Genomic DNA, 27,266 nt, shown 5'->3' with positions numbered 1-27,266 from the left:
GAAATACACAACACCATTGCAGACAACATTCTAGGGAGATAAGTCCTATATATTAAAACAAAGACATGTTTACATCCAACAGTAGAAAATATATAAACAGTCAGGCAAAATAGTTTCCAGTTGTAAAGAGTCCTTAACAAGTGTTCAGGATCTTATGCTCATTCTGGGTTTTCAAGTGAACTTATAGAAATCTTCTTTCATCCCTTCTTACAGAATAGTTTTTTTGGAATGCATGAACGATTCTGTCTTTGGTAGAGCTTTTCTTCCTCTCAACAAAGTAGAGATGTTCCAACAATTCTTCCTGAATTTTCCAAATCAAAACCAGGTGTCTGTCACCTTCATGACCCTATCACACATTACAGCCTTGGCTTCTATAATGCTTATGATTCCCTTGACTATTGACTAGACTTCACGTGATAACAAAACAATGTTGTCTGTGGTCAGTCTGGACTCATCTACACCCTTTATCTTTTCAGATTTCATTTCTGGGTTTGAAAGGAGGGAGGTTCTAGAGTGGATAGATGAGTTCTCACAGAATTTAAGTCTTCTGTTCTTCCTTGTACTTCATCTTCAGTCCGTTACAGCAGATGCCTCAGACCTGCCTCAGACCTGGTGTGGAGAGCTTTGCTCAAAGGGGTGAAAGTTCAAGGTTTGTGGAACAAACAGGACAGACAAAAGCATGTAAATGTCAAAAGATATTGACAGCTAAAAATGCTTTGAAAATCCTAAATCATCTGTAGTGTCCAAGACCTCCTGCAAGTTTTCACAGGTACATCAACAAGGGGGGGGGGGGGGGGTACCAGATCTTACCCAGTTTGCAAACTTGCTGTGATTATCTGGGAGACATTAACTCCAGTTTGACTCTTCAGGTTTCACACATTCCATCAAAGCAAAGCATTGTAACAGATTTGCTGAGGAGGACCAGGACACACCATGAATGGAAGATCATTAATAGAAGCTGCACTCGGGGGTTGTCCATGAATTGGTCCAGCTGTGGGGAACACTTTAATCAGGCTACTTTGCCTCTTCTTAGAAAAGTCAGTTAAAGAAATTATGCTCTAGGATTCCTGGCAAAAAGGCCTGGAAGACAAGTGCTTTCTCATTCCCATGGGTGAGAATTTTCCTTTATGGTTTTCCACCCTTTCCACTGATATCCAGGGCTGTTCTAAAGGTTAAGAAGGACTCTCCAGAGATAGTATTGGTGACTTCCCTTTGTTCCAGGCAACTGGGTTCTTCTTTTGAAATTGGCCAAGGGGAATTACTAAAAGCTTCCCCACAGACTGGATTTTCTACTCAGAAAATAAAATATGTCTAAGTGGAAAAGATTCAAGTGAAAAAGATTCTCTAGTTGATGCCATTCTAAGGATCAGGACCCATTTTAAACCCAGCTACCTCTGTTTTTTTGATTATTTGTTTGAGTTATTGTCCTCTGTCATTTTTTTTGCTTTTCTATAAACATTCATCTTTCAGACATTTCTACTTCTCTGTCCTTGGATCCTCTAATTTCTTCTTATTCCCAAGTCAAGCAGTTTTTGAGAGAGGTTTTGCATACACAGCTACCTAGAACACAGGTGGCTGTTCCTTGGGATCTGAATTTTGTGCTTGAGAAGCTTGCTCTTTCCATTTGAACAAGCTCATCAGGTTGAACTGAGGCTTTTAACATGGAAGATTGTTTTACTTATTGCATTTTCATTGTGAACCAGACCAGTATACAGGTCACAGGGCGATATAGAGGCATGTTTGTGTGGTGAAAATGGTGTCATGTGTTTTCTTGCTTTTTACCAGCTTTACTAGTGTTGTGTCTAGCACATGAGGACAATATAGGGCTGATAGCAGTAGGGCACCTGTGGCTGACAATGATGGCAACACACAAGTGGCATGGTCCAATGATACAATAGTATTGTCTGCAACATGACAAGGGGAGAAGTTATCCTCATTTGCCTTACAAAAGCCCATGTAGAGGTAAAGGTAGTCCACAGCCTCACTGGAGCATGACTGACATCTTTTATCTACCAGTCCTGCACACGTTCCACCAATATTTCCAGACTTCACTGAACCTGACATGTCCATTGCCTCCGAGATTGGGCATATCCACCACAGGGAAGAGACACAAAGAGGTGCAGTGCCACCATGACTCAAGCACTGGCCCTGATATGCATATGACATTTGGAATCAATCACGGAATATGCAGATCAGTGATTCACATAGAGAAGGCAACTTTGTGCAGCATTTTGGTGAAGGTGTGTAACCCTATGTTCTGCAGAAGGACATGCACAATCTGTACAATAACCTGTTGTCTAGACACAGGGATACAATTGTGGTGCTAAAGTCACTGGTGATTAATGTTGCAGCCATAGCGATATGCAATTGACAACATTGAAACTATCATTTGGTCTTCCTCTGCAGACCATGTTGTCTTTGGGTGGGGGAGACTCTGCATATGAGGTGGTTGGACACAGGCCACCCCATGTCAGACTCTACAGACCATTGATGAGATGGTATACCTGTCACTTGTGGGCTTACTGCCTGTCAGATCTGGTAGTGGGCATCATCTAGGTCATGGGTGGTGTCAACTGCATGATACCATAGTTCTTACCCTTCTCTGCCGTGGCCTAGTTCCATTCTTGACATCACAAGACAACACTGTGAACAAAGGCAGCAGTCACATTGTTGCAGCTCAAACCCAACACTGGAGGATATTGAGTTCTAATTCTCTATGACGTCCCTGAGTACATGTCTACTGTGTCCGCCTTCCATGACCCTACCACACATTGCAGTCTTGCAGTCACCTATCACTGTGTTTCCCCATCTGTGCAAGTGATGAAGACTGTGCCAGTCTCCCCTCTAACCCCACCCCTCTAATCTGTGGGTGTGATAATGCCTGATGCGCAGTGTGGCCAGTCCGTGCACTATTCTGTATAGCCTGGGTGTGCTGCTGCATTTATTTTTATTTTACATTTGTTGACTGGGCTGGTCCAACTGGATATATGTCCATTTTCAGCAGAGGCCCGGGGAGAAAAGCTCCAAGTGAAATACATTAAACATTGAGCATTAAAAACATTAATCATTAAAAGCGTTAAACATTAAAAAAGTTACAGATATAGTTCAGCCATAACCTGAATGATGCCCATTAAAAACATTAATCATTAAAAGCATTAAACATTAAAAAAGTTACAGATATAGTTCAGCCATGACCTGGATGATGCCCACTACCAGATCTGACAGTGAACTGTACTGATGTGCATGCATCTTTTTATATATAGTTGAGCCATGACCTAGATGATGCCCACTACCAGATCACACAGTGAACTGTACTGATGTGCATGCATCTTTTTATATATAGTTCAGCCATGACCTAGATGATGCCCACTACCAGATCACACAGTGAACTGTACTGATGTGCATGCATCTTTTTATTTTGTGTTGTCTATGCTACAATCCATAGATGCGGACCAGATACTTTCTTTTGTCAGTGCAGCAAGCTATTGCACCTACCTCTGGCTCAACAGAGGATCTCCTACAATGTTCTCCATTCATGACTCTCCACCCTGCCTTTCAACTGTTGCTGTGATTTGTATGGCAGGTCCTGCCATGATGTCCTTTTGCTGGTTCATTTTTTATGGAATTCCATGTTGTGTAGTGTGGAACACACAACAGATATCTTACTGCATATGACTGGACTAAACTGCATTGGCCCACTGGAGCTAACTAAACATCAGAAGCATCCATTCATTAATGCTAATGCTTTCTCCCCTGTGTCTCGGGTTTCAGCATAGGCTGTGCCAAAGGACATTTCCTGTATGGTCTAAGGGCTACTTACTGGGGTCATGAACCAGGGCACTTGGGCATATCAGGCATGATCTGCAGCACACATCAGACAACATAATATATGTGGCCTATTCTCCGCTTGTGTGATACCGTGTATGTATAGCTCTGTCTATATGGCTTGTGTGTGCTCTTTCTGACTAGGTGATCTGTGGGAAATGTTCTCTCAGGAACTGCTGGAATTGGTCAGATGTATGCTATATGTGTGAATTATGTGTATTGTCTGAGTGGCACACAGACTCATTATAAATAATGCCCTGCACATTAGAAACCACCTAGCAGTTTAGAGAGTGGAAGCCCTCCCTGTTTTTACATCCCTGGCCATCTGGACCAGGTGGAGTCTTCATAGGAAAATGGGTCCAATTTATGACCCTCAGGGAAATGGGTTATCTCATAGAATGCCTACATCATATTTGTTCTCTCCTGCACTGTTATGAGGAGCCAGATATGCTCCTTTATATGTTGTAGCATAATGTTAAGCAACTGTTTTAGTATTCACAAGACTGACAACTGCAATATCCTTAAAATGCCCCTGGTCATTGGTTACTGGAAGGTCCCTTTATTTAATTATATACTTGTGTCCACTGGAATGGACATATCTTACATTTCCATCAGTTCTGCTTGTGGGCAATACGGTTTTTCTAGGTTCCCTGACAGTATCCCTGTCCACTTGAAAAATGGTCCCCTATTTGTTGTTTTGTCAGATGATAGTATGTTAGGTACTGTCTGCACCTCATCTATTGGCGTGGACAGCCATGGTGACCAACACTGTGAACACTGGTTCTGACAGCAGCTTCCAACACATGCTACTGTGCTGCTGCTGTGTGCCCTAGAACAGCTTCATCACACAACACATGCTACTGTACTGCTGCTGTGTGCCCTAAAACAGCTTCATCCCACAACACATGCTACTGTACTGCTGCTGTGTGCCCTAGAACAGCTTCATCACACAACACATGCTACTGTACTGCTGCTGTATCACAACACATGCTACTGTACTGCTGCTGTGTGCCCTAGAACAGCTTCATCACACAACACATGCTACTGTACTGCTGCTGTGTGCCCTAGAACAGCTTCATCACACAACACATGCTACTGTACTGCTGCTGTATCACAACACATGCTACTGTACTGCTGCTGTGTGCCCTAGAACAGCTTCATCACACAACACATGCTACTGTACTGCTGCTGTGTGCCCTAGAACAGCTTCATCACACAACACATGCTACTGTGCTGCTTCTGTGTGCTCTAGAACAGCTTCATCACACAACAGATCTTGGCATTAAAAATAGTGACACCTACTTATGCAGCTCTAAAACAGTCCACTATTTTAGGTTCCTTTATATTCCTTGTGGTTCATTTCCACTTGGTTCCTTATTTGTATGCCATTATGCACTCAGTATTTGCTGCATACAGTTTTGATCATTGCACCATCAAGAAATCGGTGTCTTTGAATCATGTAAACCTTGTGCTTCACATATGCTGTGTATTGTGGTATTCCTCAATTGATCTCAGGCTCTTTCAGGTTTAGGCTCTTTGTGCCTCTGATGTCAGGACCCATGTTGCTCTCATTTGGGTAACTTACTCAAAGCTTATGAAACTCACAAAGTTGCCTAAGGGTAATGTGCAGTCTGTACTGGCAATTTTATACACTGCTTATCACAAATACAGCAGCCATTTCTACTATGTGGCTGAATTATGCAGCCTATATGATGCTACTTTTAAAGTTAAATTAATACTCAGAATATTATGTGTATCAGATATCATTCATAGATGTTCTCTTTTATTATCCCTGAAGTTCCATACTTTTTTACCTAGTATTATGGGCTGTTGATTACCTGTATTTGCACGTTTGGCGCATAACTGAAAATGCACATTACTTTTGTTTAGTTTTCTACCCAGTTATAAAAACATTGATATATTTACTTAAATCAATAGACATGTGCATGTGTTTTATCATGTAGAATAAATGTAGTTTAAATATAGTTTAAAGTAATTAACTCTTTTGCCACCATAGAATAAAACCTAGCATCACTGTTTCAACTTATGTATATCCAAGCAGCTCTCCTCGAATAACCCTAAGGAGAAACTGTTCCCTGAAATTAAGCTTTTACTTCTTTCTCAAAAGACAGTAATTATGTATTTACTTTTGTTGAAAAGGTAGGCTCTTTAGAAACTGTATGTTAATTTTTAGGCTTGATGCAGAAGGGCTACCTTAATTCGACAATACAGCAGATGTACAAGAGACAAAAACAAACCAATATGTATTACTCAGTGTGTAATCTTTTCTTTAAAGTTATCTGCATCTGCTATAAAATGACAATTCTAGAAACTGTACTCATTGCTTCAAAAGGAGAAACTCTACTTTTCACATAGTTTGCTGCTAACAAGGGCATGCATGCGTATAAACAGTATTCAATGCATAACATATACTAATTAAAATAAATAAATAAATAACTGTACCTTCAAAGGAGCGATAGTTGGCAACAAAATGTCATATTTTCCATGAGTGGTAAATCCAAGAAATGCAATCAAAAAAAGTATACTCAGCAGCCAAGATAAACTGTAAAGAAAACAACTTATTATGGTCAAATAGTCTGAAATGGCTCAGTCCCTTCACACAGAAGAACAGCAAGATAAAAAGGCAGCATGTCCTTATAGCAGTGATCACACCCACGCAATATGTTGACCCGCCTCTTTCTCAGAATGACATAATTACATATTTCATCAGATTCATAACTCTCTGTCCAAAGCATCAAACAGATCAAGGTCTTTTCAAAGGAAGGGTGCTATCACTGCCTAGAATCATTTAAGTGGTGCTACACATCTGATACTCAAACACAAGCTATGGACAAATAAATGAAATAGCCTTTCCCAGTTGCCAGTCCATGCAACATACATCAAATAAAATCTAGAACTTCAGAAGGGAATTAAACTGTTGCAGTTCTGTAAGGTGAAACATCAATGTATATTTTCTTGGAAAACAATAAGTTTGCATCTGTCTAAACAGTGTGCGACATGTTGAAAAGCAGCCATGTCAAAAGCATCCCTGAGATGATGATATGAAATTAACAGATGTGAGAAAGGCAAGACACATAAAGGATTTCATAAAGCAATTTGTAAAATAAAGTTATTTATCTGAAAGTAGACATGCAGTAGTGAATCTTAATCTCATAAAAGGATTCAAGTGATTTGAGTTATGTAAACTCTATCTCTTAGAAGTACAAAAGTCCCCGAATTCTTAAAACCAGAATACTAAAAAGAATATAATGCTTTCAGTCCACCTAGATGGCAGTGAATTGGGATTACAGTAACTCAGTCTGCATTGTCTAACATGACTAGACAAGGGGGCAAAAAATAAAGACATTAGAACAGGTCAATGGCAGGAACATTCATTATACCATACAGCTGAATTAATGAAACACAGAAATTGCTGATAAGGACCACCTGCTTGCCTGCTGGTTATACTTAGCCAACTGCATTTTTATCAGTTCCTAATAAAAATGATCTTATGCCTATCCTAGGAACTCTTGAATTATGTCACTGTTTTTACGTCTTTAAGAAAGGTGTGCTAATTATCTAACACTCTTTCTGTGAAAAATATGTTACTCGTTTGATCACTGCTGCAGCAGCCTAAGATATTATATCCTGCTAAGGGTATAACAGCCAGCAATCTTCCAAAGCTTCATGGCACCTACCACGTGACCAAACTATTTGCTAGACTGAGAAATTAACTGCAGCCACAAATGCAGAAGCAGTGTAGTAAATACAGTAAAAAGGTAAACAGACAAACCAATGTGTTCTTGCACAAGAAACGGTCACTTTAATAAGATAAAATCACCAGAGACTTAGTGCTTTCGTCTTTTACAATTCAGGCACCATCAGAGTCCACTCAGGACTGAGGACATGCAGCAGTTAGTAATGAAGGTAAGTAAACCTACTACTAGAAAATATTATATTAGCAAATGGAAGAGCTTTTCTAGTTGTTGCCAACGAAAAAAACAACACCCATTCAGGGCCAGTGTTTCTCTGCTTCTACATTATTTGTGTGAGTTACTGTCCTATGGTGTGACTTAAGGTTCATTTGTCGGCCATCCTAGCATGTCTGCCCATTAATTCTCCTCTTTTGACTCAGTCTTATATCAAAATGTTTTTGAAATGGGTATTACATATGAAGCCTCTACTTGGGATCTTAATTTTGTGTTACAAAACTTAACACTTGCTCTATTTGAACAAGCTCATCAGGCTGACCTGAGGTTCCTGGCATGGCAAACAACCTTACTTATTGCTCTGATCTCTGCAAGAAGGATATCTGAGTTTCAAATTCTTATGGTGGGCCAACCTTATCTTGTTGTATGCAAAGATAGGGTTTGTCTAATAAACAGTCCTTCACTTATGCTTAAAGTGATATCCAAGTTTACTTTAAGCCATACTACCGCTTTCCCTGTCTTTTTCCAGAACTTAAAAATGAGGGAAAAGGGATACTCCATACCTTGGATGTCCACTGACAATTCAGGAATACTTCTCAACCTGCAGACATTGATAAGAGGAACAAAGGTTCTTGAAAAATAGGAATGCCCATCTAAAATTCTGGATATCTAATTAGAATAAAATACCAAATAGCACATAACTCTTCCCATTGCCAGTAGGAATGTGGGATACTACTTAGAAACACAATTAAAAACAGATCATGACAAATTTATGGAATATATAAGCACATTATCAAAGAGGCAGTGTAAAATCTGTAGGTTTTAATGAACTGTATTCTAAGTCAACGTAATTTATTTTTGCTTCAGAAAAGGGATTTGTAAGATGTGTGCCTTCTTTTTTAAACCTATTGTTACCAATAGTATGTCTGTCATGTACTAGACAGCTTCAGAAATCCTGTGTAACTTGTGAGACTTAGAAAATTGTCATCCTTTCTCCTCCCAGTCTATCTAAGCTATGGTAAGCTACTAATATAGCTTAGGTCTATCAGATGATGAACATTGTACAGTTGTGTAAGTAAACTTAGCATAACAGTAGATGTTTGAATAATCACTGCTACAGTAGCTGGTCCCTCTCTCCCCCTTATTTTTATGTGTTTTTCATGCCAGGGTGTGGACATTTATTTTTATTTTCCTAGCATTGTCCTCTCAGAGCTATAACCTCCATTTCTTTATTGGCACAGAAGCGCTGAAGGGATTGGAGCCCATACCTATCTTTTAGTCATCTCTAGCTAGCTAACAGTTTGGGCGCATGGAAGATGCCCTGAAGCTTTGGAAGATATCGGGCGGTTGCATACTTAGCAGGATACAAACCCATATAGGTTAGGCTAATGAAACAGTGATCTTTCAAACATCTACTTTTATTTACAGAGTTGTACTTTCTTTGCATTTCTCAGAGCTTTTTAAGAGGGTAGTCACTTGGACTTTTGCACACTATGAACTATAAATAAAGACCTTCAAAGAAAGGAAATAATTGTAGTACAGAAGAGTTTATAAAGAAGTAAAATATGCTTGAAAAAGTGTAATCTTATCATTGATATACTGTTCTTGAAGAAGTATAGATCTGTGGCTAATATGAGCAACTTATTTGCTTGGAGAAAGACCTATGTCAATAGAAGTTAGCTATGGGAGCACTAAAAGGAAGTTAATAGGAAAGTAAGGAGGAGGGAGTCTCCTGGCTAGAGCATGAATACAGCCTTGAGTCCATTAGGTGTTGTGGTTGTTGCTGATGTTCTGGCTGATATTTTCAATCTTTCAATTGCACGAGCTACAGTTCCCACTTGTTAAAAGGCCACCGCTATTATTTCACTGCTGAAAAAGGGTAAAGCCAACTGCCTGATTGACTATCAGCCAGTTGCATTGACTCCCATAGTGATGAAATACTTTGAGAGAATCATTATGAGTCATATTCAGTCAGTTATACCTGATACAATGGATCCCCTGCAGTTTGCATACAGACCGAATAGATCGACAGAGGATGCAGTCAGTATACCATTGCATATAGTTTTTACTCATTTGGAGAATAAGGTCTGTTATATTCGATTGCTGTTTATTGATTATAGTTCAGCCTTCAGTAAGGTGATATCAGCAAGGCTCATTAATAAGCTGTTCATGCTGGGTATGCCATTGACTCTCTGCAATTGGGCCTTGGATTTTTTAGCAGGCAGACCGCAGTTAATCAGGCTGGGGAATAACATCTCTAAAACAATAAAAATAAATACAGGAACTCCACAAGGCTGTGCGCTCAATCCTATGCTTTACACCCTCTTCACTTATGATTGTGTTGCTTCTCAACATGACACCAGTATTGCCAAATTTGTGGATGATACAACGGTCCTTGGTCTGATCTCCAGGAGTGAAGAGTGAGCATATAGGAAGGAAGAGGGGAACCTTGTGAAGTGGTATCAGAACAGCAATTTCTGTCTTAATACCAGCAAAATGAAAGAGATGATCATTGATACGTGGAGGAATAGAGGGCAGAACTTACCATTATATATCAGTGTCTGAGCTGGAAAGAGTGGCTACATTCAAATTCCTCAGTATTAACATCTCTGAGGACCTTACCTGGACTCATAACATCACTGATCTGGTAGAGAAAAGCCGACAGCTACTGTATTTTGTGAAAAGGCTGACGAAGTTGGGCATGCCCAATACCATCCTCAGCAACTTCTACAGATGTACAATTGAGTGCATTCTCTCCCACTGTATTATAGTATGGTTCGAGAATAGTACAACATGGGATTGCAAGGCTCTGCAGTGAGTAATAAAAACTGTGCAAAACCTCATTGGAGTAACACTTCCTCAATTGGAGGACATCTACACCAAAAGAGGTTTTAGGAGGGCTCAAAACGTTATCATGGACACTACCCACCCACAACACAAATGTTATAAGAGTATGGCAGCCATAACAACCAGGCTTTTCAGTTGGTTCACATTTGGAAGGAACAAGCTTGTTTTACACAAATACGCTCTTTTGCAGTCAAATATATTTACTGATATTGGTCTTTATATTATTGTCTATTTGTTGTCTTAGATTTCTTCTTCTTATTAATTGTCTTTGCTTTTATATGCTGCTAGTGGATTTGCAGAATAAGAATTTCATTGTACTTTGTAATGTTGTCTCTAGTACATATGACACTAAAGTTGAATTGAATTGAAATAAATTGTATTTTTAAGGATTTAATGTATTCTGTTTCCACAGGGAAGGGAAGAGAGTTTTAAAGTTTTGAGACATAGCTTGAATAAAGAGTCGCCAGCTGTGTTGTTTGATTTTGCTGTACGTAGTTGATGTCCTTGTGTGTGCAGCACAGTATCCTACTGGGAGTCGAGTATAATAGTGCTGTTCAGTGACTGGGAGTTGTGTGGTTTGCGAACACAGTATTGAGTGGTTAGTGCTTGTGACAGAGAGCTGATTGGGGTGGCAGTTTTAACCAGTTAATCTGTTTCAAGGTTTTACAGTGGTATGTCTTACTGAGTAAATTAGCTGTGAATTTAGCCACTGCATTGTAACATTGTTGCAATTTAGTTCTCTGGGTAGATTGTAAGTTAGTGAGTATGGGAGTGGCATATAGGACGCAGGAAGTAAGTAGGGTGATGCTATGTGTTTCCTTGGATTCTCTGTCAAGTAAGGTTTGATCCTATACAGTACACCAAATTTTTTGATGCTTTTTTACAGCTTGTTTTGTTGTGTGATAGTTATATTTTAAGTTTTCATCTATGATTTATACCTAGAAGTTTCCTGTGGTTTACCAGTTCTGTTTTTGAACTGTCTGATGATGTTATGTTGAAAGATAGTTTTGGTGTAGAGAGTTGTTTTGGAGCGAACCATATTAGTTTACTTGCTTTAGGGTAATTATTAGACAGCCAGGTTTCGATGGATGTAAAAGAGGCCTGGGTCCCAGCTTGAAGTTTTTCTAGGGTAGGGACAGAGTAGACTATGATGGAGTCATTTACATACTGCACTACAGTGGCATATTTACTTGCTGTGTGAAGGTCATTTATAACAATGTTAAAGAGCAGAGGCCCAAAGATGGATCCCTGGGATCAGCTCCAAATACAGGGAAAATGGCTGAGTTGTCATTTTGTCAGTTAACAGAGTGGGATCTGTTGTTAACGTATCTTTGAAACCAAGAGAGTGATGAGCTTGTGTAAACATTTTTGATTTTATACCACATCAAAAGCTTTTGATAGGTCAAGGAAGAATATGGATCCCAAATGTCCTGGATCCAAAAAAACGGCTTATTTCCCACCTAAACAACTCCTGGACTTGCAACTGCCTAGCACATGGCTGACATATTTAACTCCTTTCCCCTACCCACTATCCAACCTCCTCTTTAAAACTCCCACAGATGCACTATATATTATCACACGTTACTTGTAACTGCCTAGCACCTGGCTGACATATTTAACTCCTTTCCCCTACCCACTATCCACCCTCCTCTTTAAAACTCCCACAGATGCACTATATATTACCTCATGTTACTTGTAACTGCCTAGCACCTGACTGACATATTCTAACTCCTTTCCCCTACCCACTATCCACCCTCCTCTTTAAAACTCCCATAGATGCACTATATATTACCTCATGTTACTTGTAACTGCCTAGCACCTGACTGACATATTCTAACTCCTTTCCCCTACCCACTATCCACCCTCCTCTTTAAAACTCCCACAGATGCACTATATATTACCTCATGTTACTTGTAACTGCCTAGCACCTGGCTGACATATTCTAACTCCTTTCCCCTACCCACTATCCACCCTCCTCTTTAAAACTCCCACAGATGCACTATATATTACCTCATGTTACTTGTAACTGCCTAGCACCTGACTGACATATTCTAACTCCTTTCCCCTACCCACTATCCACCCTCCTCTTTAAAACTCTCACAGATGCACTGTATATTACGACATGTTACTAACTGCCTAGCACCTGGCTGACATATTCTAACTCCTTTCCCCTACCCACTATCCACCCTCCTCTTTAAAACTCCCACAATGCCCTATATATTATCACATGTTACTTGTAACTGCCTAGCACCTGGCTGACATATTCTACCTCCTTTCCCTTTCCACTATTCAACCTCCTCTTTAAATCTCTATATGAGTGCACTATATATTATCACAAGTTACTTACGAACTCACTGCCGCCTACTCCCCACTGCCCCATCTATACCTACTAACTCTCCCCTAAGCTAAGCTGTAAAGCTTTCCCTTAAAATGTTAATGCACCTCATATGAACTTGTCTATATTCTCCTCTTTTTTAGTTTTCCTTTCTTGTTTTATCTTCAGTACATCTTCAAGATTATCTCTACTAAACATACTGTATGAACAGCCATCATATGTTACTACCTGCTATACTTTTAACTGTATATCTAAACCACTATGCTTATGTAAATATTTTATGCAATCATATGTTACTGTCTGCTATATTTTTATAACTGAATGTGTAAATATCTTATGTATAGTATGTTAGCAATTGCTCTGGAGCTTTTTTCCCTGGACCTCCGCTGAAAACGGACAGCTCTGTCCAGTCGGACCTTCCCAGTAAACAAAGGTAAAATAAATACATAAAATAAGTATATTATTTATATAGCTATAGAGTGTATAATACTATAGTGTGAGAGAGACCAGCCAGTCACTTAATTGATTACAGTGTTGTGGAGAGATGAAATAAGTGAATAGGTTATATGGGACTAGGAGTGGATATTGGACTTGGTAGACTTTACTGAGAGCAAATATGTACCGGAATGAATCAAATGTGTGGGTGGAGAGAAAAGTGATATAGGAGTGTCAGAATTGTATTAGGTAGTCACATTTATGAGAATAAGGGGTTGTTGATGGATGGATTTTGTGATAGAAAGTGTGGTGGAGGGAGGACAGTTGACTTGTTTGGTAGCTAGGTGTATAAGTAGTGAGGTGTAGGGCAGGGAAAAGCTGTGATAGGTTTTCTGTAGTAAGTAGAACTGTATTAGTGGGGAATGGAAGGATATGTAATTGAAAGTACAGTGTGATTGGTTATTGGTGGTGAAGGTGGAGTTTGGTTGGTTAAGTGTAAATGAATTGGGAATGAGTGGAAATTATGGGTAAGGCAGGAGAACAAAATAAGCCTAAGCATAGCGAGGGTGAATGGAACAGAGCCCCACCCTCCCAGGCTGGTATTTTTTTTGGTTTAGATACAATCAATAGTGTTATTCTCTGAGTCCTTTTTTCTAGCCATGCTTTACCTAGGCTACTGTCCCATGACTATATCTGATTGTGCCCAATTTGTTGTAAATTTGCATTGTCAAACGCCTTGCTAATGTAAAGGTTTCACCATGTCTAAAGCCCATTTCTAACATACTACCTTAGTTTGCTAGTCAAATAACTTTAGTGTATTTATGTAGAATGGCACTCCTGATGTCTTGGTCTCAGCTTCCCAGTGATTTATAGACATTTCAAAATATTTTCCTAAAGCAACGATTCCATAATTTTCCATATAAATAACATCAAATTGTTAAGTCAGTAGTCTTGAGACTCTGTTGTGTTGTCAATGTTGTAAACATGAATCACTTCTGTCATCATTCCATTTCCAAGAACCTTACTTCCCTCCCATGAACCATTAAAATGCTGATTAAAGGTAGTAACAAATTGTCTCAGAATTCTACAAGAATGCTAGTGTGAATTTTATTGGGATATGCACCTTTATTTCTCTGGAATTCTTTCATGGCCTTTTTTTTTTTTTAAAGACAAGATCACTCCTCCCTTATTTTGAGAGTCTTGGGCAACTTGAATATACATCTTCTGTCTCTTCCTTCAACAGTATTGTGCAGAAATATTTGTTTAGGAGAACTACTCCTTCATCGCATTTTCTGATCAACATGATCTAGAAAATATTAAATATGTGGCCTAGAAGACCGCTTTCTGCAAGATGTAGCAATCTCAAGATTTTGCCCTATAGTTAAGGGGAAATGCGAGGGAGGAGGATGGGGAAGTCGTCATAAAAAGTACTTTAAGCTGTTATGATTTTTTTCCAGGTCTTTTCCCCTCTACACCTTCTTGTCATTAGTCCCCTCCCACAGATCCTGAGTTCTGATTTCCTTGTAGAGTGACAGCCAACTTGCATTACCATTTCACCATTTCCCAGACAGCTATGTATGGAGTTTGGTCTTCTTGCCTTTTCAAATACCACTCACAACTGCAACTGTATCAGAACCTCCCTCATTCCACTAAGCTGAGGGTTTGCTCTGACGTTCTAATGAAGTTCCAGTTTTATGGAATAAAAGCACATAACTTTTAATAAATGTTTTAAAAATAATGAAAGTACTGCTCTACGCCTTGAACCATTGAGTGAAATTGCATTTGATTTGGCATTCCTGCACTCATGACATTGGTGGTTTGGTTATTAGCTTAACCCCTCCTGAAACAGTATGATGTTCAAAGAAATTCCAAAATGCCACCCCACTGGTGTATACATGCTCCTGTATACCTTGATGAAATAAGATTCCTGTGCAGCGCATTACCTTTTGGGCATAGAAATCACCAACCTACTTGCTTTGCCTTCTGCCTCTCCTAAGTTTCAGTCACACATCGGGTTAGGCTGTCTCTTCCTAGGGTGGGTGAGTCAGCATCTGACATTCATTCCCACTCTTTCTTAATGGTTCCTCCAGTGTCCACTGACTGAACAAAAGTGATAGTACCTGTTAAGAATAATTATTTTTCCACATTATCCTTCTAAATATTTGCTTAAGGTATAATGAGTTACTGTTATCTGTTGTCATTCAATGTCAGATACCATGAAGTCCCGAACCTCCATTTTTTACAGAGTTGACTATCTATGATGAACCTCGCTGTTTAGGGATTAATTGTTCCTAAATGGCTGCTCACTTTGACCTATGAAAACCTGTCTCCCTTTGATCTGACAACATTAAGTCCAAGAATGTTCTTTTCTTGATCAGGTTCTAGCATGAGTTGTCTGAGAGGTTTCTTGTCAGGCATAAGGCATGATTATGCTTTTAGATGTAACTGCATCTAGAGTGTTCTAATTAATAATTGTCATGTTATTATTCTCATGTTAAGAATTCCACACCATTTTGTGATTTGTCTCTTTTCCTTCATCACTAAGGGGTCTGCATGCAGCCCTCGTGCAAACTGCTGCCATTTTCAGTGTCCCCACAATGCCACACATGCTTTTTGTTTGGTCATAGTGTTCTGTTGTTTTGATCTCTTTGGTCATTCCTCCACCTTTTTATTTTATGCTCGATGATCTTGTACCCCAAAACATTTGCATTGCTTCATGACTATTTGTGTAACATGCGTATCCTTTTGGTCACACATACCAAGACACTGTTCTTCATCAAGGTCTACAGGTCAGTTAGTGTGTGAGCTAACAATTATCATTATTTTCCATTCATCTGCTGTTGTACCTACTCCTGCACTACCAGCGTTGATAAGGTACATGCCCTTTACCTGCATGTACTACTTATTCTGCATTCGTTAATAATCTAATAATGCTGCTATCACAAGTGATGTTTACATCAACATCAGCAGCAGCATTTACTCATATGTTTGGAAGGGATGGTCAGGGTTTCCTTCATGCTTTGCTGTGCCCCCTTGGCTAATTTAAATGCTTGTGATAAAATACCCATTTACGTAGGATCCTGGTCTCCCTCCTCAATGCATGCAGACTATATAGATGTTCATCCCTCCCAGAAAACCCTCAGCCCTCACAGAAGCCAGTGCTGTGAGCTCTGCATCGGTTGTTCAACTTATTACTAAAATCTATGCTGCTGTGCATCCTAACTTTATTCATAACATGAAGACATAACACTTAGGGGCATGTTGAAGAAGACAGTTAGTGCAGAGGTCTAAAGCCATGAGCTGTTAATGAGATACTTCATGTGTCTGGGGTACAGGGTTTGTTTCCTTTCACCTTCATTTGCCTACTCTGTAAATCTGAGCAAGATGCATAACCAAATAGTACTCCTGGTCTGCATCTGAAAAAGAAGAATTGTCTCCAGTGGACTTACCCGTCAACAAATAAGTAAAAAAAATTGTCTTAGACCCTTTCCGTCACAGTTTTGTAAACTCTTTTTACACTTCTGCTACCCACTTCCTCAGTCAGGTCGTTTGTCTCTGGATGGACAGTGACCTCTAGCTCCCTTCCATGTGCAGTTACTCTCACATTTACTCTGCCCTTTTCGACCATTGAACATGGCAATCATCTAACATTGAGGCCCAGTTCCCCTCCTAAAAATGGAATATTCCTCTTAGAAGTCATTTCCTATTCATTTGAGGTCTTCTGACTAGAAATTTTAAGTTTCATCCTTAATAGTAACTATTAGAACCTCCACAGAGGAACTAGTATGTGCAATGTCCACATAAGTCACTTTCCACTAGACAGGGCCCACCATTGTTGTATCACTTCTTCTCCAAGATGCCACTGTGGTTGAACTTCTCATTGTGGGTACCCTGGACATTAGTGGGGGCTGTCTGAGTGCCATTTCCCTAATCCTGTCAAGATGTAAATGAAAATGAGAAACTTCAACTTTCAGGTCAAACAGGCATCTGCAGAGATTCCATCGGAATGTCTTTTCCAAGAATGTGGTTCTACAATGACTGCACTACAGTAGTCCTGTCATTTTTTTTTAATCTTTGGCTTATTAACTGTTTTCTTTAAACTTGTTTACTGACATCTGTTGATGTTTAAATTCTTTTTTTTAATTTATTTAGGAAATCTTTCTACTAGTCCCATACTCCAAAGTTCCTTTTTGACTCTGAAGTTTACTTACTTATAAAGAGTTAGCCCTCCATCTAGTGAGGGTTGATTTAGAGACCGCTTAATTTCCTCCCCGTAAGAATTTGTTTTTGATGCTAAAAGTTTTACTATCCTGCCAAAGTCTGGCACTATAAAGTCAGAAGTGGCATTAAGATGTATATAAAGAAAATATTAGTTTGCTAATTCTTGTAGTTCTAATGTCTTATACAAACAATGAAGTAAACTTCTGCAACAAAGTCATTAATTGGTTCAAGGCTTTTTTGTTTGATTTTTTTTGTAAATTGTTTTTATTAATATTATTATAGCAAAAAATGCACACAAACCACGGTATGAAACTTGAAATAAAGTGACGGTAGGGGTGGGGATATCAGTTCTATACATTACAGTATGAAGTCTGTACAGTAAAGCAAGCAGAGTAAGGTTTTCAGTAATTCGACTTGAAGAAGCTTCATCCTTTTCTAACATTTAGAGGAGCGTTTCCTTGTCAGAATAAGCAATGACCAAAATTAAAAGATTTCAGAAAGAGGAATCTTAACATGGATGGGTACAGTCAGTGCCCTACCTATGAAATTTAAGTGTGTATTCACATCCCATAGTAGACAACATGTCTTTTGGACGTAACACCAGAATATATTCATTCATCTATGGGTATTCTGCATAAATATATCACCAGCAGCCTTCCTCTGGCTCAGGATGCCTCTAGGATCTGTTTGAGGAAGTAGTGAACATCATGTTAACATTTTTAGGAACCCAAAATAAGAAACATAGAGTCAAGGGGTGCTTGTTAATTGATTGAGGGCACTTTTATTGAATGCTTAACAATCGAATAAATAGGAGCGAAACAATTTTCTTCAAAAGTGGAATTTTCTTTTTTCTCCACTGTTGTGTGACCTTGAAGTACGTATATTTAAGTTCAGGGGGTGTCCCCCACACTTAGGGGGGTTGCCCTCCTGAATAAAAATAAAACTTGCCTCTGAGGTTCAGAGAAAGTTGTTTCACTCCTTTTGCTTTGGTCATTCAGCACTTGATAAATATGCTGTTAATCAACTGACATATATGAATTGTCAGTGCAAATAACTATACGGCAAGGAATGATATAATGTGGGAAGGAACATTATATGGGTACCTAGGTCAAAGTGAGCAAGCTCTGTGGAGGAGATATGAGGTACTTGTTTCCAAAATAATAGAGATTAGTGGATAATTTAAAAAAAATTCCTCTTCCACCAAGGCCTATTTCGATGCACTAGTTATATCCACAGTACAGTAAAGAATGGTTGGCTTAAGGCGATGCATAAAGGATCCAACTTCATATTATATGTTAGCCAGTCAATGGAGTGAATGTTAATCATTGTCTGAGCAATGTAAAATGAGAACTGTTCTCCAGCACAATACACATGTTGTTCTTTACCCAGTCATTTCTCCCATCAGTTTAGCAGTTTGGGGGTGTCCGCCCAACTAACAATATCCCTTTTCTACACTAAGAAATGTTGTAACAGTGCCATCTACTTATGAGACAGGGAACTCTCAAAATACCTATATATCTTTTAATTTCAGAAAGGGTATCTTTTATTACATGATAGCCACCAATTTCCATGAAATGTCTGTTTTTTAAGGCATCATACCATAGGCCATCTCCTAAATATATTGTGTATTGATACAGTTAAAATGTGTACATTGTCTGCCTTAGGAGAATTACATCTCCATCTATATTCTTGCTAAACATTTTAATTCTTGAAAGGGTTAAAACCACCCATGCAATACTTTTGTCTGCTCATCTCAAATGTATCTCCATGTCTGTAGGGAATAATACCTATCCACCACTTTTCTTCCGCTTGTAATTGTTACACTAATATGTTAATTATTTTTCCTTTCATCAAATCATTTATATTGATAACAGTTCCAAATTAGAGTTAAATGTAACATTTAAGTACAACAGGGTATGGAATTTGTTTAAGCAGGCACTAGTCTATTTAGTTACTCAGATGAGTGCCTGGGAGCCTTCCAGTTCAGGCCATTTTTATGTATGTAACACAATGATTCTATTCTCTTATTATTGCAGAACAGACACTTGACATTTCTCACTATACATTCTACCCATAAAAACACAGAACTTAATTCATCGCTATGTTTCCAGTCACTATAAATATTCAGTTAACTAAATGTAATAAAAAAGTCATTATCTTGAACATACATGCCATTAGATCACAAACAGAGAAATGTAGTTAACTGGTGATTTCAATTGTAAACTTACTTACAAAAAGACTAGTATGTCAAAGTCATGTAGGAGTTCAGCTTATAAAAGCAATACACACTTCGTTGAACAAATCCAGTGAAGACGCACAGTGTTATTAAAACTCAAAAGAATAAAGGCTGCGGATCACAGACTACAGCAAATAGTGCAGTGCTACTTAATGTGTGCAGCAGCTATGTGTAGGATATGCGGGATCCAAAGATAATGCAAATTTATATCTAATTAGCCATGAACACATCACACAGTCAGCTCCTCATAAAGAAACAATCATCTCTGAGTTCCAGACAATGTGCTTCAGCCAGTCATGCAGAGATATTAAAACTCTACAAAATACATCAAGTGATATGGTCCAAAAGGTTCTAACATATATTCCAATGGACAACATTATTTTTGTTAATAGATTGCAGAATATAATGCTCATGGGAATAAAGTTTATCTTGTGTTTTATGTCATGATCATGTTTAGAAAAGTTGCAGTCTGATGTTTTAAGTGTCTAACTTATATATAGCTAAAACGTTAGCTCTTACAATAATATCCAGCCGTAATGGTCTATGTCATGCCAGGATGTATTTCTTAATGGTTGTTTTGATGTTGTTAGTCAAAGGAATGCCAGGAACAGCATGTGAATAAAGATGAAAATGCTTTATTACTATTACTAATTAACAAATAAAGGCAATACTTAAAGTTCACAATGTATTAAGTGATACAGTAGACATTGTGTGGACTAGAACCTGATAAACTGGATACATTTTTACTTGCAGTTCCTAGCTGTAAACTACAAACTAAAATACTAAACTGATTAAATGGCATACATGTACATATACATATTTATACACATGTAGCCCATAACATATGGTTCATTTATTTTTATTAGCAAATGATAATCTTGGCATTCTATCTTTCTCAGGCAAGTTTTCCTGATATTTTTCTTGTAGTCTCTCTCTTCAGTGTCCACTGAAGATATTCTCTTATTGATTTTAAGATTCTCTGAGAGATTTACTGTTGAGTCTTCTAGGGATCCTTTGATGGTTTGCAGATTCTAGTCTGGAGTCTTCAAAGAGCTTTAAATCTCTCTTTGACTTTCCAGAAAGATTCTCCCTGTGACTTTTTGAATGGCTCTCCTCACGGCTCTTTTAAATTATTCTCCAAACTATTTGTAGGGCAACTATTTTATATAGAATAAAAGCTTCTTACTGGTACAATTCATGAACTATATGGAAGAGGTTAATGTAAAATGCATACATAAATGAAGCTAAGTTTGGCAAAGAAATATGAAGATAATCACCTTAGTATCATATTAATACTAAAAAAAAAAAAAATACCTTTCCTGTAACTAGTGTAGTCCAGATTCAGATTTGCTGTATCCAGGACTGCATGTAAGCTTCTGAGCCCCACCAAGCTTTCTGTGTTGGAGGGAAGCCTTCTAGCTTATCAGTGGGAGTGGTAATCTCTAGATAACTTATCTACCACATAAGGAGTGGTTCTGGCCCAGAAATTGTAGTTATTGGCCGTTTGGGCAGTTTTTCCATCTCTCTCAACTTTCTGATTTAAAAGCCCACATTTGCACTTGTTTCCCCCCTTTTCCTGTAACTAGTTTCGTCCAGATGCAAATTCTTAGTTTTAGCACTTGAATTTGCTTATTCGTGATCAGCACTTGTTCAGAACTTGTAAGCACTAAATAACCTACTAATTACTACAGCACTCAACCTTTCTCATTACCTAGAGGAAAACAGTTTTGGTACTTACTTTCATCACTTGCTTAGAGAAAAACAGCTCTTGTACTCACTTTCCTCACTTATCTAGAGGAAAATAGTTTTTTATGGATGTATGTCCAAGGGTCAGATCCCAGTGATCTCTCCTGTCTATCTGATGAATCTGGGCATCTTGAGGCAATGTAGAAATTGCCTCATGTACACAGACAACCCTCTCCTCCTACCACCCAACACCACAACCTGTGAGAGATGCACTTATCTAGCCAAACTGGAGGTAAAGCTCTTTCCAATCAAGACTGAACTTGACAGTCAAGAGGAGAAGGTAAACACTTGCACCATACCACACTCATCACATAGTCCCACTAAACCTGCACCACCAAAATCCACACATAGAAACACAAAAACATTCACGGAGGCTCTTAATACTAATCTGCTCAAGCAACAGAGACCTCCAAAGAAGAAATGCAAGCAACCTCCACCCCCCAACACAACCCAAATGACACATAGCCCACAGACTCAGTGTGCCACTCAACCACAACCAATAAGGCAAAACAACGTACCCAACACACTAGTCATAGGTGACTCTATAGTCAGGCACACTGATGTCCCACTCACCAGGCTAAACAAGGAAAAGGTTACTGTCAGCTGCCTGTCGGGTGCCAGGATCCACCACATAATCCACGCACTCAGGTCACTCCACAACAAGTACAAATATGACTCTGTCATTCAGAGAAAAAGAAAGGTGAATACTCCATGACAATCGAAGAGGAAGCTAAATGGATAATTAGATTATCTGCTGACAAAGGGCATGGCTTGAATGATAGGTTTACATTAAAGCCATTCCTCTTAGACAAACCTCTGAGGCATTAATAATAATAAATATAAAGAATAAAAATGTTTTGATAGTATTGTAAGGCTATATAGGTGTTTTTTGACTCCATTTTGAGTTAAGTTTTCCATATGGATAAACCTGTGAGGTATTTAATAGGAATGTTTTTGATACTATTGTAAAGCTATATAGGCGTTTTTAAAACCTTCCCTCCCCCCACCCCCCACACCCCTTTTTTTTCCAGTATACCCTTTCCTTCTTATGAATGTATCTGTTATGAAGCACTGGTTATTTTTTTAAATATATGCATAGTAATTTTTTACTCTGCGTATAGATTTCTTTTGTATTAGATATATTAATATTTTTTTAAAATTATATTTTTTAGAATTATATATTCTCTCTCAGTCAAGAGGAATATATGTAAATGGAAGTTCTTATTAGAATATGGTTTTTAAACTTTAGAAAAGCAGTAACTTTAAGGATGTTGTCTCACTTTGTCAGGTGTTTATTGTGAGAGATTTTATTGGTTCTTAAGATGTTTAATGTGATATTTAAATAGCTCTGAATATTGGTGTTTGTTTTAAGTCTGATGAAGCATCCAGGGAGATGTGAAAGTGCTTACTCTGCTGAATAAGAAGTTGTTTCTTCAACACAGTTGTGGATTTATAGTTATTTGAAGTGATTATCATCGGGTTTGCTTTGATTGTCGTGGAGTATTCACCTTTCTTTTTCACTGAATCTGGTACAGCAACTTTGTTTGGTGATACTTTACCCCTTGGTGTTTTACTTTTGGACATGACTCTGTCATTGTCCATGTTGGTGTGAATGACCTGATATGGACCTCCCTGGACTACATGAAAAAAAACATGGAAGAGCTCTCTGATCTTGTAGCCCAGGCAGGTATAACCCTAGCCTTGAGTAGCATTCTGCCATCACCCAGAATGATGCCGCAGTACAAGGACAAAATGATTGACTTCAACAACTGGCTAAGCTTCTGGTGCCATTCTAAAGGGATCCAGTATCTGTCTACCTGGGATGACATGGTTGACAGACCACGATGCTTTGCCAGAGATGGCCTGCACCTGTCACCCCTGAGATTATGGATACTGGCTAAGGTTCTTGCCACCCCTATAGTGCCTTTTTTAGGCAAGGTTCAAATTACAAATTCACCACCGTAACAGGAACAGGCAAGCAAAAACTGAGGGTGATGCTACTCAATGCTAGAAGTCTAAATCTCAAAATGCACTCACTCGAGGCACTCCTTAAAATGGAGAACATTAATATCTGTGCAGTGACTGAGACCTGGTTCAAGGCTCCAGATAGCACCCCTGCACTACCAGGCTATAACTCACCACACTTTTCGGCCATGTAACCTGGACCAAAACACCAAAGGCGGAGGTGTGTCCATATTTATTAAGGATATCCACACCTCCAGGCTAGTTGCTCAGCATAATGCAGCCGAGGTTATCCAAGTGCAACTAACTCTGGGCAAAACTGCAATCCAAATTGTAGCTTGTTACAGATCACCCACCATGCTCCAGGATTCCTACTCCTCTTTTCTTGATGTACTGGAAAATATTAGGGTTCAACCAAACACTCTAATAATGGGCGATTTCAACTACCCCACCATTAACTGGGAAAACTGCTCATGTACCAACTCCTTTGCTCAATGCTTTCTGGAATTCATAAACTCCAATGCCCTGGATCAGCTTATCCACAACCCCACCAGGGGCAACAATATCCTAGATCTAGTCATTACCAACTTGAGTGACCGGTGTTCCACACCTGAAGTCAATGCTTCATTGGTCCGAACTGACCATAAGCTAATTACCCTAGATATCCACATCCTGCCCCCACCCCCCATTAAGGAAACCATGGTAAAAATTTTCTCCAAAACCAACTAAAGACAGAAGTGGTGAACTTCATGACACCCATGCAGATGGACAATACAGTTACGACTACTGAATCCTACACAATTGCACTTTATAAGCACTTACATGAGTGCATGGATCGTGCTATCCCAAACAGAACCAAGACACTATCCTCCAAAAAAAGGAAGCCAGTCTGGTGGTCCCGTGCCATAAACAAACTGTACAACAGAAGGAAGAAACTGTTGCAAAAGAGAGTAAAATCCCACGAGTGGTGGAGCTACCTGGTCAGCCTCAGTAAGAAGCTGTGATCCCTGATAAAATCCTCCAAAGCTAGTTATGAAAACAAAATCACCACTGATTCTAAAGACAACCACAAAGCATTCTATAGCTGTGTCAAGAATCTCAATGGCAACACTCTGATTTGCTCTGAGTTACAGCACAATGGCACTAAATATACAGACCCAACTGATATTGCCAACATCCTGGTAGATAGGTTCAGTGCTAACTTTACCCCACCTCTCACCCCCTAAAGAGCCCATTTCTATACCGGAAGAATGCAAAGTTCCTGTAATCACGGCTGCACAGGTAAAAACCACACTCTCCAAAGCCAAGAACAAAGCATCCATGGGACCAGACAACATCCCAGGCTGCGTTTTACATGAACTACAGAATGAACTGGCACCCCACCTAAGTACCATGTTCAATCATAGCCTCACCTCAGGCTTTGTGCCTGCTGAATGGTGCACAGCAACGGCTATCCCACTCCACAAGGGGGGAGCTACCACGGACCCCGGGATCTACCGCCCCATTAGTCTGATGAGCCTGAACTGCAAGGCCATGGAACGTATCATCATGGAACTTATAAACAAAGACATTGGTAATCTCCAAACTCTGGACCCCACCCAGTTTGAGTTTGTAAAAGGCAGATCATGTCTCCTAAAACCTGATAGACTTCTTTGAAGCAGTCACCAAAGCCGTAGACAAGGGTAAAGTGGTTCACACAGCCTATCTAGATCTTGCCAAGGCTTTCAACACCATCCCCCACTCTGGAATTATAGATAAACTCACTAAACTAGGTATAAATCCCTATGTCACAAGATGGGTTGCCAACTGGCTCACTGACAGAACCCACACTGTGAAAGTAGCAGACTCCAAATCCAACTTCAGACCAGTGACAAGTGGAGTACCACAGGGTTCAGTCCTGAGTCCTCTCCTGTTTGGTATCTACTTCTCTGAAGTACAGGCTAACACAGAAGGTCTTTGGCTAATGAAGTTCACAGATGACTGCAAAGTATGAGCCTTAATCAAAACTCCTAATGATGTGGACATCCTACAAAAGGGCCTCACTGAGACAGACGTCTGATGTCAAAGCCATGGCCTCAAGCTCAATGCCAAAAAGTGCATTGTCATCCCCTTTGGTAAAAACTCTGTACCCATGAACTACAACATAGGTGGTAGTATACTTAACACTGAAAGTGTGATAAGAGACCTTGGAACACAGGTGGACAGTACTATAGATAATCACATAGCCCCAGTAGTCAGGAAATCCTTCTACATGGCACACCTCATCAAAAAAGGTTTCTCATCCAGAAAAAAGAGGTCATTGTTCCCCTCTACTCATCACTCATTAGACCCATTATAGAGTACAACGCCCCTTTTGGTATGAACCTCACAAGACATCTAAAACAACTGGAAAGGACGCAGAAATACCTCACAAAGAGGATTACCGGCCTCAAGCAGATGCCGTACGCAGACCGTCTCAAAACAACTCCAGCTTTACTCCGTCGCATATCGCCTACTCAGAGGTGATCTCTGCCTAACATAAAAAGTTATGTCAAACCAAGAGCTGTTGGACATGCTCCACTTAAAAAAAATACCAATCCCTCAGAGCTACATGCTCTAGGGACCTAAACCTTGTCACCACAATAAACAGAACATGCCGGAGGGATAGATTCCTGTCCCAGAGACTTTCCATACTCTGGAGTAAACTACCTATCTATCTCAAACAAAGCTCCTCATTAGCACTCTTCAAGAAAAATCTTGATGATTGGATGGGAAATAGGAACTTCACCCCGGGGATCACCTCTGTGGCTCTGCTCGACAGTGGCACAGGAAAATAATTTTCTTGGGTGGCAAAAGCCAGGGTACCTTTTTGGCTGGGCTTGTATAGGCCCCAGGGCTGATAGCCTAGTACCTACCTATGAACTTATTATGTCCTACATAACAGGGGAATGTAATTGGAAGGTCAGATCTTGGTAACCAAGTCTCATAAATGCTTAGGAACATTGCTTTTGTTTTAATTCAGATGTTTTATATATGGTATACATTTGCTTTGTGGTGGGTGTCTCATTACATTCAAGATTTGTACATTTTGTTACTATTAAATTTAGAACCAGAATACAGATGACTTCAGTTTTGTTTTGCTTTACCTGTTTACAAAATATTTTGATTCTAATTCACCACCAATTTCTAAGAAGTTACAACAGCCGCTATTCTTTTCTTGTATCCCTCCTAGTGTTCTTCCAAACGTTCTGTCCTGTGGCAACCTACCTCTTATTTGGTTGATGTCCATCCCAAGTTTCCCATTTCTGCTTGTGGAACGTACTAGGGCTTAATTTTAATGTACTTCTTTCACTTCACTTGTGTTCTTCCACCAACAACTTTACTTATTTAATAATGGTTTACAGGGTAGTTTTCTAGTTTCTCATTATCACATTTTCTCTTTACTAGTTGATTCTGTCTTATAACTCTTTTGCAGCTTGCAGGTCAGTGGGAGTCTACCAACAGAATAAAAAAAATCTCCCTCTTTTAGTAATGTTTTTTGCCTACTAACTACTTAAGTTAAATTTTATAAGTTTTCTCACATTTCAAAAAGATGTGCCCCCAGTTCCCATTGATGTTACTGTCACAACACCAGCATGTTTCTTGTACCCTAGGAAACATCCTATGGAACCTGTCTGATGTATAAAAGCATTTGTGGTGACATTTCCATACAATGCTTCTATACTTAGTTGCTATTCTAGGGGCAAGATAA

General features: G+C 39.2%; 1 protein-coding gene across 5 annotated transcripts in view; it reads right to left on the bottom strand.

The window, feature by feature from the left end:
• Nucleotides 1-27,266, bottom strand: part of CCHR5.PART0H21orf62 (chromosome chr5.part0 C21orf62 homolog) — a 557,240-nt gene that overhangs the window by 345,126 nt on the left and 184,848 nt on the right. For 3 of the 5 annotated variants that reach the window (XM_044071415.1, XM_044071419.1, XM_044071417.1), the window contains exon 2: nucleotides 6,289-6,388. The exons of the other annotated variants lie outside the window; for them this stretch is intronic. The gene's annotated coding sequence lies outside the window, so the exon portion shown is untranslated. The remainder of the gene's footprint in view (nucleotides 1-6,288; nucleotides 6,389-27,266) is intronic. 5 annotated transcript variants of the gene reach the window in all.

Source organism: Protopterus annectens, chromosome 5.part0 (assembly GCF_019279795.1).
Source record: "Protopterus annectens isolate FY-2018-M chromosome 5.part0, PAN1.0, whole genome shotgun sequence".
NCBI classification, from domain to species: Eukaryota; Metazoa; Chordata; order Ceratodontiformes; family Protopteridae; genus Protopterus; species Protopterus annectens.
The sequence above is the reverse complement of the archived record's forward strand: the minus strand, read 5'-3'. Positions and strand labels throughout refer to the sequence as shown.